Consider the following 22,323-nt stretch of genomic DNA (forward strand, 5'->3'; position numbering starts at 1 on the left):
AAACTAGAAATGTGGTGTGACTCTGAGCTCTATGGCACATAATGGAAAAAATTAGTTTGACTCCAAACACCTCAACATGTCAGAAATGGGAGTCAGACATGTACCTGGAGCCTGGAAATGAGCCCTAGCCACTCTTGCTTCATCACCTGAGATATAATATAGGGTCCTGGTGGCCAAAGGGACCCACAAACAGTCATTAGGGTTGATAATGAAAATTTGCAAAACTCGCTAATAGTGAGCACTTTTAGCAAGCTTTTCCCATGCATCACCACTGATGCATTTGCATCACTAGTGATGCAAATGCATCACCAGTGCTGCGTCTCAGATTTAGTGTGCTTCACTAGTGATGCATGAAAAGGTTAAAATGATTTAAACATTTATGGAGATATACATTATGTTTAGGATGTTATTAGGCAACTGTTCCTTGCTGTTTTTTCCATTTTCCACCATTTTTGATGGCCTATCATGGAAAAAATGAGTTTGACACGAAACACCTCGAAATGTCACAAATACGAGTCAGACGTGTACCTGGAGCCTGGAAATGAGCCCTAGCCACTCTTGTCATATCACCTGAGATACATAATGGGGTCCTGGTGGCTACAGGGGCCTGAAAACAGTCATGAGGGTTGATACCGAAAATTAGCAAAAATTGTCAAAACATTTTTTTGCCAAGATTTGCTAATTTGTCAAATAGCTCAGATTGGATATCAGAGACACCGTTTGAGTGTTCAAGACATAAATACACTTGTTAGAAAGGTCAGATCTGATGCTTTCATTTGATCTGTCTACCTTTGGTATTATCTGAAGTTTTTTTTAGCTTCCAGCCAAGGGAAAAACCTGATATCGTACCCGATTTTGCGCACCTTGGGCTGGGTGGAAGAAGTGACTTTGCCCCCTTAAATCCAAAAACTTCAAAAAGTCGTCCCTGGAGGACAGAAATGGCCCTTAGACAATCCTGGTATGTCATCTGAGGTATACTATGGGGTCCTTGGGTCCAAAACAAGAAATGTGGTGTGACTCTGAGCTCCATGGCCCATAATGGAAAAAATGTGTTTGACACCAAACACCAATACATGTCAGAAATGGGAGTCAGACATGTACCTGGAGGCTGGAAATGAGCCCTAGCCACTCTTGCTTCATCACCTGAGATATAATATAGGGTCCTGGAGGCCACAGAGACCCACAGTCGTTAGGGTTGATACTGAAAATTTGCAAAACTCGCTAATAGTGAGCACTTTGAGCAAGCTTTTCCCATGCATCACCAGTGATGCATTTGCATCACTAGTGATGCAAATGCATCACCAGTGCTGCGTCTCAGATTTAGTGTGCATCACTAGTGATGCATGAAAAGGTTAAAATGATTTAAACATTTATGGAGATATACATTATGTTTAGGATGTTATTAGGCAACTGTTCCTTGCTGTTTTTTCCATTTTCCACCATTTTTGATGGCCTATAATGGAAAAAATGAGTTTGACACGAAACACCTCGAAATGTCACAAATAGGAGTCAGACGTGTACCTGGAGCCTGGAAATGAGCCCTAGCCACTCTTGTCATATCACCTGAGATATATAATGGGGTCCTGGTGGCTACAGGGGCCTGAAAACAGTCATGGGGGTTGATACCGAAAATTAGCAAAAATCATCCAAAAATTTTTTTGACAAGATTTGCTAATTTGTCAAATAGCTCATATTGGATATCAGAGACACTGTTTGAGTGTTCAAGACATAAATACACTTGTTAGAAAGGTCAGATCTGATGCTTTCATTTGATCTGTCTACCTTTGGTATTATCTGAAGTTTTTTTTAGCTTCCAGCCAAGGGAAAAACCTGATATCGTACCCGATTTTGCGCACCTTGGGCTGGGTGGAAGAAGTGACTTTGCCCCCTTAAATCCAAAAACTTCAAAAAGTCGTCCCTGGAGGACAGAAATGGCCCTTAGACAATCCTGGTATGTCATCTGAGGTATACTATGGGGTCCTTGGGTCCAAAACACGAAATGTGGTGTGACTCTGAGCTCCATGGCCCATAATGGAAAAAATGTGTTTGACACCAAACACCAATACATGTCAGAAATGGGAGTCAGACATGTACCTGGAGGCTGGAAATGAGCCCTAGCCACTCTTGCTTCATCACCTGAGATATAATATAGGGTCCTGGAGGCCACAGAGACCCACAGTCGTTAGGGTTGATACTGAAAATTTGCAAAACTCGCTAATAGTGAGCACTTTGAGCAAGCTTTTCCCATGCATCACCAGTGATGCGTCTCAGATTTAGTGTGCATCACTAGTGATGCATGAAAAGGTTAAAATGATTTAAACATTTATGGAGATATACATTATGTTTAGGATGTTATTAGGCAACTGTTCCTTGCTGTTTTTTCCATTTTCCACCATTTTTGATGGCCTATAATGGAAAAAATGAGTTTGACACGAAACACCTCGAAATGTCACAAATAGGAGTCAGACGTGTACCTGGAGCCTGGAAATGAGCCCTAGCCACTCTTGTCATATCACCTGAGATATATAATGGGGTCCTGGTGGCTACAGGGGCCTGAAAACAGTCATGGGGGTTGATACCGAAAATTAGCAAAAATCATCCAAAAATTTTTTTGACAAGATTTGCTAATTTGTCAAATAGCTCATATTGGATATCAGAGACACTGTTTGAGTGTTCAAGACATAAATACACTTGTTAGAAAGGTCAGATCTGATGCTTTCATTTGATCTGTCTACCTTTGGTATTATCTGAAGTTTTTTTTAGCTTCCAGCCAAGGGAAAAACCTGATATCGTACCCGATTTTGCGCACCTTGGGCTGGGTGGAAGAAGTGACTTTGCCCCCTTAAATCCAAAAACTTCAAAAAGTCGTCCCTGGAGGACAGAAATGGCCCTTAGACAATCCTGGTATGTCATCTGAGGTATACTATGGGGTCCTTGGGTCCAAAACACGAAATGTGGTGTGACTCTGAGCTCCATGGCCCATAATGGAAAAAATGTGTTTGACACCAAACACCAATACATGTCAGAAATGGGAGTCAGACATGTACCTGGAGGCTGGAAATGAGCCCTAGCCACTCTTGCTTCATCACCTGAGATATAATATAGGGTCCTGGAGGCCACAGAGACCCACAGTCGTTAGGGTTGATACTGAAAATTTGCAAAACTCGCTAATAGTGAGCACTTTGAGCAAGCTTTTCCCATGCATCACCAGTGATGCGTCTCAGATTTAGTGTGCATCACTAGTGATGCATGAAAAGGTTAACATGATTTAAACATTTATGGAGATATACATTATGTTTAGGATGTTATTAGGCAACTGTTCCTTGCTGTTTTTTCCATTTTCCACCATTTTTGATGGCCTATAATGGAAAAAATGAGTTTGACACGAAACACCTCGAAATGTCACAAATAGGAGTCAGACGTGTACCTGGAGCCTGGAAATGAGCCCTAGCCACTCTTGTCATATCACCTGAGATATATAATGGGGTCCTGGTGGCTACAGGGGCCTGAAAACAGTCATGGGGGTTGATACCGAAAATTAGCAAAAATCATCCAAAAAAATTTTTGACAAGATTTGCTAATTTGTCAAATAGCTCATATTGGATATCAGAGACACTGTTTGAGTGTTCAAGACATAAATACACTTGTTAGAAAGGTCAGATCTGATGCTTTCATTTGATCTGTCTACCTTTGGTATTATCTGAAGTTTTTTTTAGCTTCCAGCCAAGGGAAAAACCTGATATCGTACCCGATTTTGCGCACCTTGGGCTGGGTGGAAGAAGTGACTTTGCCCCCTTAAATCCAAAAACTTCAAAAAGTCGTCCCTGGAGGACAGAAATGGCCCTTAGACAATCCTGGTATGTCATCTGAGGTATACTATGGGGTCCTTGGGTCCAAAACACGAAATGTGGTGTGACTCTGAGCTCCATGGCCCATAATGGAAAAAATGTGTTTGACACCAAACACCAATACATGTCAGAAATGGGAGTCAGACATGTACCTGGAGGCTGGAAATGAGCCCTAGCCACTCTTGCTTCATCACCTGAGATATAATATAGGGTCCTGGAGGCCACAGAGACCCACAGTCATTAGGGTTGATACTGAAAATTTGCAAAACTCGCTAATAGTGAGCACTTTGAGCAAGCTTTTCCCATGCATCACCAGTGATGCGTCTCAGATTTAGTGTGCATCACTAGTGATGCATGAAAAGGTTAAAATGATTTAAACATTTATGGAGATATACATTATGTTTAGGATGTTATTAGGCAACTGTTCCTTGCTGTTTTTTCCATTTTCCACCATTTTTGATGGCCTATAATGGAAAAAATGAGTTTGACACGAAACACCTCGAAATGTCACAAATAGGAGTCAGACGTGTACCTGGAGCCTGGAAATGAGCCCTAGCCACTCTTGTCATATCACCTGAGATATATAAGGGGGTCCTGGTGGCTACAGGGGCCTGAAAACAGTCATGGGGGTTGATACCGAAAATTAGCAAAAATCATCCAAAAATTTTTTTGACAAGATTTGCTAATTTGTCAAATAGCTCATATTGGATATCAGAGACACCGTTTGAGTGTTCAAGACATAAATACACTTGTTAGAAAGGTCAGATCTGATGCTTTCATTTGATCTGTCTACCTTTGGTATTATCTGAAGTTTTTTTTAGCTTCCAGCCAAGGGAAAAACCTGATATCGTACCCGATTTTGCGCACCTTGGGCTGGGTGGAAGAAGTGACTTTGCCCCCTTAAATCCAAAAACTTCAAAAAGTCGTCCCTGGAGGACAGAAATGGGTCTTAGACACTCCTGGTATGTCATCTGAGGTATACTATGGGGTCCTTGGGTCCAAAACTAGAAATGTGGTGTGACTCTGAGCTCTATGGCACATAATGGAAAAAATTAGTTTGACTCCAAACACCTCAACATGTCAGAAATGGGAGTCAGACATGTACCTGGAGCCTGGAAATGAGCCCTAGCCACTCTTGCTTCATCACCTGAGATATAATATAGGGTCCTGGTGGCCAAAGGGACCCACAAACAGTCATTAGGGTTGATAATGAAAATTTGCAAAACTCGCTAATAGTGAGCACTTTTAGCAAGCTTTTCCCATGCATCACCACTGATGCATTTGCATCACTAGTGATGCAAATGCATCACCAGTGCTGCGTCTCAGATTTAGTGTGCTTCACTAGTGATGCATGAAAAGGTTAAAATGATTTAAACATTTATGGAGATATACATTATGTTTAGGATGTTATTAGGCAACTGTTCCTTGCTGTTTTTTCCATTTTCCACCATTTTTGATGGCCTATCATGGAAAAAATGAGTTTGACACGAAACACCTCGAAATGTCACAAATACGAGTCAGACGTGTACCTGGAGCCTGGAAATGAGCCCTAGCCACTCTTGTCATATCACCTGAGATACATAATGGGGTCCTGGTGGCTACAGGGGCCTGAAAACAGTCATGAGGGTTGATACCGAAAATTAGCAAAAATTGTCAAAACATTTTTTTGCCAAGATTTGCTAATTTGTCAAATAGCTCAGATTGGATATCAGAGACACCGTTTGAGTGTTCAAGACATAAATACACTTGTTAGAAAGGTCAGATCTGATGCTTTCATTTGATCTGTCTACCTTTGGTATTATCTGAAGTTTTTTTTAGCTTCCAGCCAAGGGAAAAACCTGATATCGTACCCGATTTTGCGCACCTTGGGCTGGGTGGAAGAAGTGACTTTGCCCCCTTAAATCCAAAAACTTCAAAAAGTCGTCCCTGGAGGACAGAAATGGCCCTTAGACAATCCTGGTATGTCATCTGAGGTATACTATGGGGTCCTTGGGTCCAAAACAAGAAATGTGGTGTGACTCTGAGCTCCATGGCCCATAATGGAAAAAATGTGTTTGACACCAAACACCAATACATGTCAGAAATGGGAGTCAGACATGTACCTGGAGGCTGGAAATGAGCCCTAGCCACTCTTGCTTCATCACCTGAGATATAATATAGGGTCCTGGAGGCCACAGAGACCCACAGTCGTTAGGGTTGATACTGAAAATTTGCAAAACTCGCTAATAGTGAGCACTTTGAGCAAGCTTTTCCCATGCATCACCAGTGATGCATTTGCATCACTAGTGATGCAAATGCATCACCAGTGCTGCGTCTCAGATTTAGTGTGCATCACTAGTGATGCATGAAAAGGTTAAAATGATTTAAACATTTATGGAGATATACATTATGTTTAGGATGTTATTAGGCAACTGTTCCTTGCTGTTTTTTCCATTTTCCACCATTTTTGATGGCCTATAATGGAAAAAATGAGTTTGACACGAAACACCTCGAAATGTCACAAATAGGAGTCAGACGTGTACCTGGAGCCTGGAAATGAGCCCTAGCCACTCTTGTCATATCACCTGAGATATATAATGGGGTCCTGGTGGCTACAGGGGCCTGAAAACAGTCATGGGGGTTGATACCGAAAATTAGCAAAAATCATCCAAAAATTTTTTTGACAAGATTTGCTAATTTGTCAAATAGCTCATATTGGATATCAGAGACACTGTTTGAGTGTTCAAGACATAAATACACTTGTTAGAAAGGTCAGATCTGATGCTTTCATTTGATCTGTCTACCTTTGGTATTATCTGAAGTTTTTTTTAGCTTCCAGCCAAGGGAAAAACCTGATATCGTACCCGATTTTGCGCACCTTGGGCTGGGTGGAAGAAGTGACTTTGCCCCCTTAAATCCAAAAACTTCAAAAAGTCGTCCCTGGAGGACAGAAATGGCCCTTAGACAATCCTGGTATGTCATCTGAGGTATACTATGGGGTCCTTGGGTCCAAAACACGAAATGTGGTGTGACTCTGAGCTCCATGGCCCATAATGGAAAAAATGTGTTTGACACCAAACACCAATACATGTCAGAAATGGGAGTCAGACATGTACCTGGAGGCTGGAAATGAGCCCTAGCCACTCTTGCTTCATCACCTGAGATATAATATAGGGTCCTGGAGGCCACAGAGACCCACAGTCGTTAGGGTTGATACTGAAAATTTGCAAAACTCGCTAATAGTGAGCACTTTGAGCAAGCTTTTCCCATGCATCACCAGTGATGCATTTGCATCACTAGTGATGCAAATGCATCACCAGTGCTGCGTCTCAGATTTAGTGTGCATCACTAGTGATGCATGAAAAGGTTAAAATGATTTAAACATTTATGGAGATATACATTATGTTTAGGATGTTATTAGGCAACTGTTCCTTGCTGTTTTTTCCATTTTCCACCATTTTTGATGGCCTATAATGGAAAAAATGAGTTTGACACGAAACACCTCGAAATGTCACAAATAGGAGTCAGACGTGTACCTGGAGCCTGGAAATGAGCCCTAGCCACTCTTGTCATATCACCTGAGATATATAATGGGGTCCTGGTGGCTACAGGGGCCTGAAAACAGTCATGGGGGTTGATACCGAAAATTAGCAAAAATCATCCAAAAATTTTTTTGACAAGATTTGCTAATTTGTCAAATAGCTCATATTGGATATCAGAGACACTGTTTGAGTGTTCAAGACATAAATACACTTGTTAGAAAGGTCAGATCTGATGCTTTCATTTGATCTGTCTACCTTTGGTATTATCTGAAGTTTTTTTTAGCTTCCAGCCAAGGGAAAAACCTGATATCGTACCCGATTTTGCGCACCTTGGGCTGGGTGGAAGAAGTGACTTTGCCCCCTTAAATCCAAAAACTTCAAAAAGTCGTCCCTGGAGGACAGAAATGGCCCTTAGACAATCCTGGTATGTCATCTGAGGTATACTATGGGGTCCTTGGGTCCAAAACACGAAATGTGGTGTGACTCTGAGCTCCATGGCCCATAATGGAAAAAATGTGTTTGACACCAAACACCAATACATGTCAGAAATGGGAGTCAGACATGTACCTGGAGGCTGGAAATGAGCCCTAGCCACTCTTGCTTCATCACCTGAGATATAATATAGGGTCCTGGAGGCCACAGAGACCCACAGTCGTTAGGGTTGATACTGAAAATTTGCAAAACTCGCTAATAGTGAGCACTTTGAGCAAGCTTTTCCCATGCATCACCAGTGATGCGTCTCAGATTTAGTGTGCATCACTAGTGATGCATGAAAAGGTTAAAATGATTTAAACATTTATGGAGATATACATTATGTTTAGGATGTTATTAGGCAACTGTTCCTTGCTGTTTTTTCCATTTTCCACCATTTTTGATGGCCTATAATGGAAAAAATGAGTTTGACACGAAACACCTCGAAATGTCACAAATAGGAGTCAGACGTGTACCTGGAGCCTGGAAATGAGCCCTAGCCACTCTTGTCATATCACCTGAGATATATAATGGGGTCCTGGTGGCTACAGGGGCCTGAAAACAGTCATGGGGGTTGATACCGAAAATTAGCAAAAATCATCCAAAAATTTTTTTGACAAGATTTGCTAATTTGTCAAATAGCTCATATTGGATATCAGAGACACTGTTTGAGTGTTCAAGACATAAATACACTTGTTAGAAAGGTCAGATCTGATGCTTTCATTTGATCTGTCTACCTTTGGTATTATCTGAAGTTTTTTTTAGCTTCCAGCCAAGGGAAAAACCTGATATCGTACCCGATTTTGCGCACCTTGGGCTGGGTGGAAGAAGTGACTTTGCCCCCTTAAATCCAAAAACTTCAAAAAGTCGTCCCTGGAGGACAGAAATGGCCCTTAGACAATCCTGGTATGTCATCTGAGGTATACTATGGGGTCCTTGGGTCCAAAACACGAAATGTGGTGTGACTCTGAGCTCCATGGCCCATAATGGAAAAAATGTGTTTGACACCAAACACCAATACATGTCAGAAATGGGAGTCAGACATGTACCTGGAGGCTGGAAATGAGCCCTAGCCACTCTTGCTTCATCACCTGAGATATAATATAGGGTCCTGGAGGCCACAGAGACCCACAGTCGTTAGGGTTGATACTGAAAATTTGCAAAACTCGCTAATAGTGAGCACTTTGAGCAAGCTTTTCCCATGCATCACCAGTGATGCGTCTCAGATTTAGTGTGCATCACTAGTGATGCATGAAAAGGTTAAAATGATTTAAACATTTATGGAGATATACATTATGTTTAGGATGTTATTAGGCAACTGTTCCTTGCTGTTTTTTCCATTTTCCACCATTTTTGATGGCCTATAATGGAAAAAATGAGTTTGACACGAAACACCTCGAAATGTCACAAATAGGAGTCAGACGTGTACCTGGAGCCTGGAAATGAGCCCTAGCCACTCTTGTCATATCACCTGAGATATATAATGGGGTCCTGGTGGCTACAGGGGCCTGAAAACAGTCATGGGGGTTGATACCGAAAATTAGCAAAAATCATCCAAAAATTTTTTTGACAAGATTTGCTAATTTGTCAAATAGCTCATATTGGATATCAGAGACACTGTTTGAGTGTTCAAGACATAAATACACTTGTTAGAAAGGTCAGATCTGATGCTTTCATTTGATCTGTCTACCTTTGGTATTATCTGAAGTTTTTTTTAGCTTCCAGCCAAGGGAAAAACCTGATATCGTACCCGATTTTGCGCACCTTGGGCTGGGTGGAAGAAGTGACTTTGCCCCCTTAAATCCAAAAACTTCAAAAAGTCGTCCCTGGAGGACAGAAATGGCCCTTAGACAATCCTGGTATGTCATCTGAGGTATACTATGGGGTCCTTGGGTCCAAAACACGAAATGTGGTGTGACTCTGAGCTCCATGGCCCATAATGGAAAAAATGTGTTTGACACCAAACACCAATACATGTCAGAAATGGGAGTCAGACATGTACCTGGAGGCTGGAAATGAGCCCTAGCCACTCTTGCTTCATCACCTGAGATATAATATAGGGTCCTGGAGGCCACAGAGACCCACAGTCGTTAGGGTTGATACTGAAAATTTGCAAAACTCGCTAATAGTGAGCACTTTGAGCAAGCTTTTCCCATGCATCACCAGTGATGCGTCTCAGATTTAGTGTGCATCACTAGTGATGCATGAAAAGGTTAAAATGATTTAAACATTTATGGAGATATACATTATGTTTAGGATGTTATTAGGCAACTGTTCCTTGCTGTTTTTTCCATTTTCCACCATTTTTGATGGCCTATAATGGAAAAAATGAGTTTGACACGAAACACCTCGAAATGTCACAAATAGGAGTCAGACGTGTACCTGGAGCCTGGAAATGAGCCCTAGCCACTCTTGTCATATCACCTGAGATATATAATGGGGTCCTGGTGGCTACAGGGGCCTGAAAACAGTCATGGGGGTTGATACCGAAAATTAGCAAAAATCATCCAAAAATTTTTTTGACAAGATTTGCTAATTTGTCAAATAGCTCATATTGGATATCAGAGACACTGTTTGAGTGTTCAAGACATAAATACACTTGTTAGAAAGGTCAGATCTGATGCTTTCATTTGATCTGTCTACCTTTGGTATTATCTGAAGTTTTTTTTAGCTTCCAGCCAAGGGAAAAACCTGATATCGTACCCGATTTTGCGCACCTTGGGCTGGGTGGAAGAAGTGACTTTGCCCCCTTAAATCCAAAAACTTCAAAAAGTCGTCCCTGGAGGACAGAAATGGCCCTTAGACAATCCTGGTATGTCATCTGAGGTATACTATGGGGTCCTTGGGTCCAAAACACGAAATGTGGTGTGACTCTGAGCTCCATGGCCCATAATGGAAAAAATGTGTTTGACACCAAACACCAATACATGTCAGAAATGGGAGTCAGACATGTACCTGGAGGCTGGAAATGAGCCCTAGCCACTCTTGCTTCATCACCTGAGATATAATATAGGGTCCTGGAGGCCACAGAGACCCACAGTCGTTAGGGTTGATACTGAAAATTTGCAAAACTCGCTAATAGTGAGCACTTTGAGCAAGCTTTTCCCATGCATCACCAGTGATGCGTCTCAGATTTAGTGTGCATCACTAGTGATGCATGAAAAGGTTAAAATGATTTAAACATTTATGGAGATATACATTATGTTTAGGATGTTATTAGGCAACTGTTCCTTGCTGTTTTTTCCATTTTCCACCATTTTTGATGGCCTATAATGGAAAAAATGAGTTTGACACGAAACACCTCGAAATGTCACAAATAGGAGTCAGACGTGTACCTGGAGCCTGGAAATGAGCCCTAGCCACTCTTGTCATATCACCTGAGATATATAATGGGGTCCTGGTGGCTACAGGGGCCTGAAAACAGTCATGGGGGTTGATACCGAAAATTAGCAAAAATCATCCAAAAAATTTTTTGACAAGATTTGCTAATTTGTCAAATAGCTCATATTGGATATCAGAGACACTGTTTGAGTGTTCAAGACATAAATACACTTGTTAGAAAGGTCAGATCTGATGCTTTCATTTGATCTGTCTACCTTTGGTATTATCTGAAGTTTTTTTTAGCTTCCAGCCAAGGGAAAAACCTGATATCGTACCCGATTTTGCGCACCTTGGGCTGGGTGGAAGAAGTGACTTTGCCCCCTTAAATCCAAAAACTTCAAAAAGTCGTCCCTGGAGGACAGAAATGGCCCTTAGACAATCCTGGTATGTCATCTGAGGTATACTATGGGGTCCTTGGGTCCAAAACACGAAATGTGGTGTGACTCTGAGCTCCATGGCCCATAATGGAAAAAATGTGTTTGACACCAAACACCAATACATGTCAGAAATGGGAGTCAGACATGTACCTGGAGGCTGGAAATGAGCCCTAGCCACTCTTGCTTCATCACCTGAGATATAATATAGGGTCCTGGAGGCCACAGAGACCCACAGTCATTAGGGTTGATACTGAAAATTTGCAAAACTCGCTAATAGTGAGCACTTTGAGCAAGCTTTTCCCATGCATCACCAGTGATGCGTCTCAGATTTAGTGTGCATCACTAGTGATGCATGAAAAGGTTAAAATGATTTAAACATTTATGGAGATATACATTATGTTTAGGATGTTATTAGGCAACTGTTCCTTGCTGTTTTTTCCATTTTCCACCATTTTTGATGGCCTATAATGGAAAAAATGAGTTTGACACGAAACACCTCGAAATGTCACAAATAGGAGTCAGACGTGTACCTGGAGCCTGGAAATGAGCCCTAGCCACTCTTGTCATATCACCTGAGATATATAAGGGGGTCCTGGTGGCTACAGGGGCCTGAAAACAGTCATGGGGGTTGATACCGAAAATTAGCAAAAATCATCCAAAAATTTTTTTGACAAGATTTGCTAATTTGTCAAATAGCTCATATTGGATATCAGAGACACCGTTTGAGTGTTCAAGACATAAATACACTTGTTAGAAAGGTCAGATCTGATGCTTTCATTTGATCTGTCTACCTTTGGTATTATCTGAAGTTTTTTTTAGCTTCCAGCCAAGGGAAAAACCTGATATCGTACCCGATTTTGCGCACCTTGGGCTGGGTGGAAGAAGTGACTTTGCCCCCTTAAATCCAAAAACTTCAAAAAGTCGTCCCTGGAGGACAGAAATGGGTCTTAGACACTCCTGGTATGTCATCTGAGGTATACTATGGGGTCCTTGGGTCCAAAACTAGAAATGTGGTGTGACTCTGAGCTCTATGGCACATAATGGAAAAAATTAGTTTGACTCCAAACACCTCAACATGTCAGAAATGGGAGTCAGACATGTACCTGGAGCCTGGAAATGAGCCCTAGCCACTCTTGCTTCATCACCTGAGATATAATATAGGGTCCTGGTGGCCAAAGGGACCCACAAACAGTCATTAGGGTTGATAATGAAAATTTGCAAAACTCGCTAATAGTGAGCACTTTTAGCAAGCTTTTCCCATGCATCACCACTGATGCATTTGCATCACTAGTGATGCAAATGCATCACCAGTGCTGCGTCTCAGATTTAGTGTGCTTCACTAGTGATGCATGAAAAGGTTAAAATGATTTAAACATTTATGGAGATATACATTATGTTTAGGATGTTATTAGGCAACTGTTCCTTGCTGTTTTTTCCATTTTCCACCATTTTTGATGGCCTATCATGGAAAAAATGAGTTTGACACGAAACACCTCGAAATGTCACAAATACGAGTCAGACGTGTACCTGGAGCCTGGAAATGAGCCCTAGCCACTCTTGTCATATCACCTGAGATACATAATGGGGTCCTGGTGGCTACAGGGGCCTGAAAACAGTCATGAGGGTTGATACCGAAAATTAGCAAAAATTGTCAAAACATTTTTTTGCCAAGATTTGCTAATTTGTCAAATAGCTCAGATTGGATATCAGAGACACCGTTTGAGTGTTCAAGACATAAATACACTTGTTAGAAAGGTCAGATCTGATGCTTTCATTTGATCTGTCTACCTTTGGTATTATCTGAAGTTTTTTTTAGCTTCCAGCCAAGGGAAAAACCTGATATCGTACCCGATTTTGCGCACCTTGGGCTGGGTGGAAGAAGTGACTTTGCCCCCTTAAATCCAAAAACTTCAAAAAGTCGTCCCTGGAGGACAGAAATGGCCCTTAGACAATCCTGGTATGTCATCTGAGGTATACTATGGGGTCCTTGGGTCCAAAACAAGAAATGTGGTGTGACTCTGAGCTCCATGGCCCATAATGGAAAAAATGTGTTTGACACCAAACACCAATACATGTCAGAAATGGGAGTCAGACATGTACCTGGAGGCTGGAAATGAGCCCTAGCCACTCTTGCTTCATCACCTGAGATATAATATAGGGTCCTGGAGGCCACAGAGACCCACAGTCGTTAGGGTTGATACTGAAAATTTGCAAAACTCGCTAATAGTGAGCACTTTGAGCAAGCTTTTCCCATGCATCACCAGTGATGCGTCTCAGATTTAGTGTGCATCACTAGTGATGCATGAAAAGGTTAAAATGATTTAAACATTTATGGAGATATACATTATGTTTAGGATGTTATTAGGCAACTGTTCCTTGCTGTTTTTTCCATTTTCCACCATTTTTGATGGCCTATAATGGAAAAAATGAGTTTGACACGAAACACCTCGAAATGTCACAAATAGGAGTCAGACGTGTACCTGGAGCCTGGAAATGAGCCCTAGCCACTCTTGTCATATCACCTGAGATATATAATGGGGTCCTGGTGGCTACAGGGGCCTGAAAACAGTCATGGGGGTTGATACCGAAAATTAGCAAAAATCATCCAAAAAATTTTTTGACAAGATTTGCTAATTTGTCAAATAGCTCATATTGGATATCAGAGACACTGTTTGAGTGTTCAAGACATAAATACACTTGTTAGAAAGGTCAGATCTGATGCTTTCATTTGATCTGTCTACCTTTGGTATTATCTGAAGTTTTTTTTAGCTTCCAGCCAAGGGAAAAACCTGATATCGTACCCGATTTTGCGCACCTTGGGCTGGGTGGAAGAAGTGACTTTGCCCCCTTAAATCCAAAAACTTCAAAAAGTCGTCCCTGGAGGACAGAAATGGCCCTTAGACAATCCTGGTATGTCATCTGAGGTATACTATGGGGTCCTTGGGTCCAAAACACGAAATGTGGTGTGACTCTGAGCTCCATGGCCCATAATGGAAAAAATGTGTTTGACACCAAACACCAATACATGTCAGAAATGGGAGTCAGACATGTACCTGGAGGCTGGAAATGAGCCCTAGCCACTCTTGCTTCATCACCTGAGATATAATATAGGGTCCTGGAGGCCACAGAGACCCACAGTCATTAGGGTTGATACTGAAAATTTGCAAAACTCGCTAATAGTGAGCACTTTGAGCAAGCTTTTCCCATGCATCACCAGTGATGCGTCTCAGATTTAGTGTGCATCACTAGTGATGCATGAAAAGGTTAAAATGATTTAAACATTTATGGAGATATACATTATGTTTAGGATGTTATTAGGCAACTGTTCCTTGCTGTTTTTTCCATTTTCCACCATTTTTGATGGCCTATAATGGAAAAAATGAGTTTGACACGAAACACCTCGAAATGTCACAAATAGGAGTCAGACGTGTACCTGGAGCCTGGAAATGAGCCCTAGCCACTCTTGTCATATCACCTGAGATATATAAGGGGGTCCTGGTGGCTACAGGGGCCTGAAAACAGTCATGGGGGTTGATACCGAAAATTAGCAAAAATCATCCAAAAATTTTTTTGACAAGATTTGCTAATTTGTCAAATAGCTCATATTGGATATCAGAGACACCGTTTGAGTGTTCAAGACATAAATACACTTGTTAGAAAGGTCAGATCTGATGCTTTCATTTGATCTGTCTACCTTTGGTATTATCTGAAGTTTTTTTTAGCTTCCAGCCAAGGGAAAAACCTGATATCGTACCCGATTTTGCGCACCTTGGGCTGGGTGGAAGAAGTGACTTTGCCCCCTTAAATCCAAAAACTTCAAAAAGTCGTCCCTGGAGGACAGAAATGGGTCTTAGACACTCCTGGTATGTCATCTGAGGTATACTATGGGGTCCTTGGGTCCAAAACTAGAAATGTGGTGTGACTCTGAGCTCTATGGCACATAATGGAAAAAATTAGTTTGACTCCAAACACCTCAACATGTCAGAAATGGGAGTCAGACATGTACCTGGAGCCTGGAAATGAGCCCTAGCCACTCTTGCTTCATCACCTGAGATATAATATAGGGTCCTGGTGGCCAAAGGGACCCACAAACAGTCATTAGGGTTGATAATGAAAATTTGCAAAACTCGCTAATAGTGAGCACTTTTAGCAAGCTTTTCCCATGCATCACCACTGATGCATTTGCATCACTAGTGATGCAAATGCATCACCAGTGCTGCGTCTCAGATTTAGTGTGCATCACTAGTGATGCATGAAAAGGTTAAAATGATTTAAACATTTATGGAGATATACATTATGTTTAGGATGTTATTAGGCAACTGTTCCTTGCTGTTTTTTCCATTTTCCACCATTTTTGATGGCCTATAATGGAAAAAATGAGTTTGACACGAAACACCTCGAAATGTCACAAATAGGAGTCAGACGTGTACCTGGAGCCTGGAAATGAGCCCTAGCCACTCTTGTCATATCACCTGAGATATATAATGGGGTCCTGGTGGCTACAGGGGCCTGAAAACAGTCATGGGGGTTGATACCGAAAATTAGCAAAAATCATCCAAAAATTTTTTTGACAAGATTTGCTAATTTGTCAAATAGCTCATATTGGATATCAGAGACACTGTTTGAGTGTTCAAGACATAAATACACTTGTTAGAAAGGTCAGATCTGATGCTTTCATTTGATCTGTCTACCTTTGGTATTATCTGAAGTTTTTTTTAGCTTCCAGCCAAGGGAAAAACCTGATATCGTACCCGATTTTGCGCACCTTGGGCTGGGTGGAAGAAGTGACTTTGCCCCCTTAAATCCAAAAACTTCAAAAAGTCGTCCCTGGAGGACAGAAATGGCCCTTAGACAATCCTGGTATGTCATCTGAGGTATACTATGGGGTCCTTGGGTCCAAAACACGAAATGTGGTGTGACTCTGAGCTCCATGGCCCATAATGGAAAAAATGTGTTTGACACCAAACACCAATACATGTCAGAAATGGGAGTCAGACATGTACCTGGAGGCTGGAAATGAGCCCTAGCCACTCTTGCTTCATCACCTGAGATATAATATAGGGTCCTGGAGGCCACAGAGACCCACAGTCGTTAGGGTTGATACTGAAAATTTGCAAAACTCGCTAATAGTGAGCACTTTGAGCAAGCTTTTCCCATGCATCACCAGTGATGCATTTGCATCACTAGTGATGCAAATGCATCACCAGTGCTGCGTCTCAGATTTAGTGTGCATCACTAGTGATGCATGAAAAGGTTAAAATGATTTAAACATTTATGGAGATATACATTATGTTTAGGATGTTATTAGGCAACTGTTCCTTGCTGTTTTTTCCATTTTCCACCATTTTTGATGGCCTATAATGGAAAAAATGAGTTTGACACGAAACACCTCGAAATGTCACAAATAGGAGTCAGACGTGTACCTGGAGCCTGGAAATGAGCCCTAGCCACTCTTGTCATATCACCTGAGATATATAATGGGGTCCTGGTGGCTACAGGGGCCTGAAAACAGTCATGGGGGTTGATACCGAAAATTAGCAAAAATCATCCAAAAATTTTTTTGACAAGATTTGCTAATTTGTCAAATAGCTCATATTGGATATCAGAGACACTGTTTGAGTGTTCAAGACATAAATACACTTGTTAGAAAGGTCAGATCTGATGCTTTCATTTGATCTGTCTACCTTTGGTATTATCTGAAGTTTTTTTTAGCTTCCAGCCAAGGAAAAAACCTGATATCGTACCCGATTTTGCGCACCTTGGGCTGGGTGGAAGAAGTGACTTTGCCCCCTTAAATCCAAAAACTTCAAAAAGTCGTCCCTGGAGGACAGAAATGGCCCTTAGACAATCCTGGTATGTCATCTGAGGTATACTATGGGGTCCTTGGGTCCAAAACACGAAATGTGGTGTGACTCTGAGCTCCATGGCCCATAATGGAAAAAATGTGTTTGACACCAAACACCAATACATGTCAGAAATGGGAGTCAGACATGTACCTGGAGGCTGGAAATGAGCCCTAGCCACTCTTGCTTCATCACCTGAGATATAATATAGGGTCCTGGAGGCCACAGAGACCCACAGTCGTTAGGGTTGATACTGAAAATTTGCAAAACTCGCTAATAGTGAGCACTTTGAGCAAGCTTTTCCCATGCATCACCAGTGATGCGTCTCAGATTTAGTGTGCATCACTAGTGATGCATGAAAAGGTTAAAATGATTTAAACATTTATGGAGATATACATTATGTTTAGGATGTTATTAGGCAACTGTTCCTTGCTGTTTTTTCCATTTTCCACCATTTTTGATGGCCTATAATGGAAAAAATGAGTTTGACACGAAACACCTCGAAATGTCACAAATAGGAGTCAGACGTGTACCTGGAGCCTGGAAATGAGCCCTAGCCACTCTTGTCATATCACCTGAGATATATAATGGGGTCCTGGTGGCTACAGGGGCCTGAAAACAGTCATGGGGGTTGATACCGAAAATTAGCAAAAATCATCCAAAAATTTTTTTGACAAGATTTGCTAATTTGTCAAATAGCTCATATTGGATATCAGAGACACTGTTTGAGTGTTCAAGACATAAATACACTTGTTAGAAAGGTCAGATCTGATGCTTTCATTTGATCTGTCTACCTTTGGTATTATCTGAAGTTTTTTTTAGCTTCCAGCCAAGGGAAAAACCTGATATCGTACCCGATTTTGCGCACCTTGGGCTGGGTGGAAGAAGTGACTTTGCCCCCTTAAATCCAAAAACTTCAAAAAGTCGTCCCTGGAGGACAGAAATGGCCCTTAGACAATCCTGGTATGTCATCTGAGGTATACTATGGGGTCCTTGGGTCCAAAACACGAAATGTGGTGTGACTCTGAGCTCCATGGCCCATAATGGAAAAAATGTGTTTGACACCAAACACCAATACATGTCAGAAATGGGAGTCAGACATGTACCTGGAGGCTGGAAATGAGCCCTAGCCACTCTTGCTTCATCACCTGAGATATAATATAGGGTCCTGGAGGCCACAGAGACCCACAGTCGTTAGGGTTGATACTGAAAATTTGCAAAACTCGCTAATAGTGAGCACTTTGAGCAAGCTTTTCCCATGCATCACCAGTGATGCGTCTCAGATTTAGTGTGCATCACTAGTGATGCATGAAAAGGTTAAAATGATTTAAACATTTATGGAGATATACATTATGTTTAGGATGTTATTAGGCAACTGTTCCTTGCTGTTTTTTCCATTTTCCACCATTTTTGATGGCCTATAATGGAAAAAATGAGTTTGACACGAAACACCTCGAAATGTCACAAATAGGAGTCAGACGTGTACCTGGAGCCTGGAAATGAGCCCTAGCCACTCTTGTCATATCACCTGAGATATATAATGGGGTCCTGGTGGCTACAGGGGCCTGAAAACAGTCATGGGGGTTGATACCGAAAATTAGCAAAAATCATCCAAAAATTTTTTTGACAAGATTTGCTAATTTGTCAAATAGCTCATATTGGATATCAGAGACACTGTTTGAGTGTTCAAGACATAAATACACTTGTTAGAAAGGTCAGATCTGATGCTTTCATTTGATCTGTCTACCTTTGGTATTATCTGAAGTTTTTTTTAGCTTCCAGCCAAGGGAAAAACCTGATATCGTACCCGATTTTGCGCACCTTGGGCTGGGTGGAAGAAGTGACTTTGCCCCCTTAAATCCAAAAACTTCAAAAAGTCGTCCCTGGAGGACAGAAATGGCCCTTAGACAATCCTGGTATGTCATCTGAGGTATACTATGGGGTCCTTGGGTCCAAAACACGAAATGTGGTGTGACTCTGAGCTCCATGGCCCATAATGGAAAAAATGTGTTTGACACCAAACACCAATACATGTCAGAAATGGGAGTCAGACATGTACCTGGAGGCTGGAAATGAGCCCTAGCCACTCTTGCTTCATCACCTGAGATATAATATAGGGTCCTGGAGGCCACAGAGACCCACAGTCGTTAGGGTTGATACTGAAAATTTGCAAAACTCGCTAATAGTGAGCACTTTGAGCAAGCTTTTCCCATGCATCACCAGTGATGCGTCTCAGATTTAGTGTGCATCACTAGTGATGCATGAAAAGGTTAAAATGATTTAAACATTTATGGAGATATACATTATGTTTAGGATGTTATTAGGCAACTGTTCCTTGCTGTTTTTTCCATTTTCCACCATTTTTGATGGCCTATAATGGAAAAAATGAGTTTGACACGAAACACCTCGAAATGTCACAAATAGGAGTCAGACGTGTACCTGGAGCCTGGAAATGAGCCCTAGCCACTCTTGTCATATCACCTGAGATATATAATGGGGTCCTGGTGGCTACAGGGGCCTGAAAACAGTCATGGGGGTTGATACCGAAAATTAGCAAAAATCATCCAAAAATTTTTTTGACAAGATTTGCTAATTTGTCAAATAGCTCATATTGGATATCAGAGACACTGTTTGAGTGTTCAAGACATAAATACACTTGTTAGAAAGGTCAGATCTGATGCTTTCATTTGATCTGTCTACCTTTGGTATTATCTGAAGTTTTTTTTAGCTTCCAGCCAAGGGAAAAACCTGATATCGTACCCGATTTTGCGCACCTTGGGCTGGGTGGAAGAAGTGACTTTGCCCCCTTAAATCCAAAAACTTCAAAAAGTCGTCCCTGGAGGACAGAAATGGCCCTTAGACAATCCTGGTATGTCATCTGAGGTATACTATGGGGTCCTTGGGTCCAAAACACGAAATGTGGTGTGACTCTGAGCTCCATGGCCCATAATGGAAAAAATGTGTTTGACACCAAACACCAATACATGTCAGAAATGGGAGTCAGACATGTACCTGGAGGCTGGAAATGAGCCCTAGCCACTCTTGCTTCATCACCTGAGATATAATATAGGGTCCTGGAGGCCACAGAGACCCACAGTCGTTAGGGTTGATACTGAAAATTTGCAAAACTCGCTAATAGTGAGCACTTTGAGCAAGCTTTTCCCATGCATCACCAGTGATGCGTCTCAGATTTAGTGTGCATCACTAGTGATGCATGAAAAGGTTAAAATGATTTAAACATTTATGGAGATATACATTATGTTTAGGATGTTATTAGGCAACTGTTCCTTGCTGTTTTTTCCATTTTCCACCATTTTTGATGGCCTATAATGGAAAAAATGAGTTTGACACGAAACACCTCGAAATGTCACAAATAGGAGTCAGACGTGTACCTGGAGCCTGGAAATGAGCCCTAGCCACTCTTGTCATATCACCTGAGATATATAATGGGGTCCTGGTGGCTACAGGGGCCTGAAAACAGTCATGGGGGTTGATACCGAAAATTAGCAAAAATCATCCAAAAAAATTTTTGACAAGATTTGCTAATTTGTCAAATAGCTCATATTGGATATCAGAGACACTGTTTGAGTGTTCAAGACATAAATACACTTGTTAGAAAGGTCAGATCTGATGCTTTCATTTGATCTGTCTACCTTTGGTATTATCTGAAGTTTTTTTTAGCTTCCAGCCAAGGGAAAAACCTGATATCGTACCCGATTTTGCGCACCTTGGGCTGGGTGGAAGAAGTGACTTTGCCCCCTTAAATCCAAAAACTTCAAAAAGTCGTCCCTGGAGGACAGAAATGGCCCTTAGACAATCCTGGTATGTCATCTGAGGTATACTATGGGGTCCTTGGGTCCAAAACACGAAATGTGGTGTGACTCTGAGCTCCATGGCCCATAATGGAAAAAATGTGTTTGACACCAAACACCAATACATGTCAGAAATGGGAGTCAGACATGTACCTGGAGGCTGGAAATGAGCCCTAGCCACTCTTGCTTCATCACCTGAGATATAATATAGGGTCCTGGAGGCCACAGAGACCCACAGTCATTAGGGTTGATACTGAAAATTTGCAAAACTCGCTAATAGTGAGCACTTTGAGCAAGCTTTTCCCATGCATCACCAGTGATGCGTCTCAGATTTAGTGTGCATCACTAGTGATGCATGAAAAGGTTAAAATGATTTAAACATTTATGGAGATATACATTATGTTTAGGATGTTATTAGGCAACTGTTCCTTGCTGTTTTTTCCATTTTCCACCATTTTTGATGGCCTATAATGGAAAAAATGAGTTTGACACGAAACACCTCGAAATGTCACAAATAGGAGTCAGACGTGTACCTGGAGCCTGGAAATGAGCCCTAGCCACTCTTGTCATATCACCTGAGATATATAAGGGGGTCCTGGTGGCTACAGGGGCCTGAAAACAGTCATGGGGGTTGATACCGAAAATTAGCAAAAATCATCCAAAAAATTTTTTGACAAGATTTGCTAATTTGTCAAATAGCTCATATTGGATATCAGAGACACCGTTTGAGTGTTCAAGACATAAATACACTTGTTAGAAAGGTCAGATCTGATGCTTTCATTTGATCTGTCTACCTTTGGTATTATCTGAAGTTTTTTTTAGCTTCCAGCCAAGGGAAAAACCTGATATCGTACCCGATTTTGCGCACCTTGGGCTGGGTGGAAGAAGTGACTTTGCCCCCTTAAATCCAAAAACTTCAAAAAGTCGTCCCTGGAGGACAGAAATGGGTCTTAGACACTCCTGGTATGTCATCTGAGGTATACTATGGGGTCCTTGGGTCCAAAACTAGAAATGTGGTGTGACTCTGAGCTCTATGGCACATAATGGAAAAAATTAGTTTGACTCCAAAC

The sequence above is a fragment of the Lissotriton vulgaris genome, chromosome 11, assembly GCF_964263255.1.
Source record: "Lissotriton vulgaris chromosome 11, aLisVul1.2, whole genome shotgun sequence".
NCBI lineage: Eukaryota > Metazoa > Chordata > Amphibia > Caudata > Salamandridae > Lissotriton > Lissotriton vulgaris.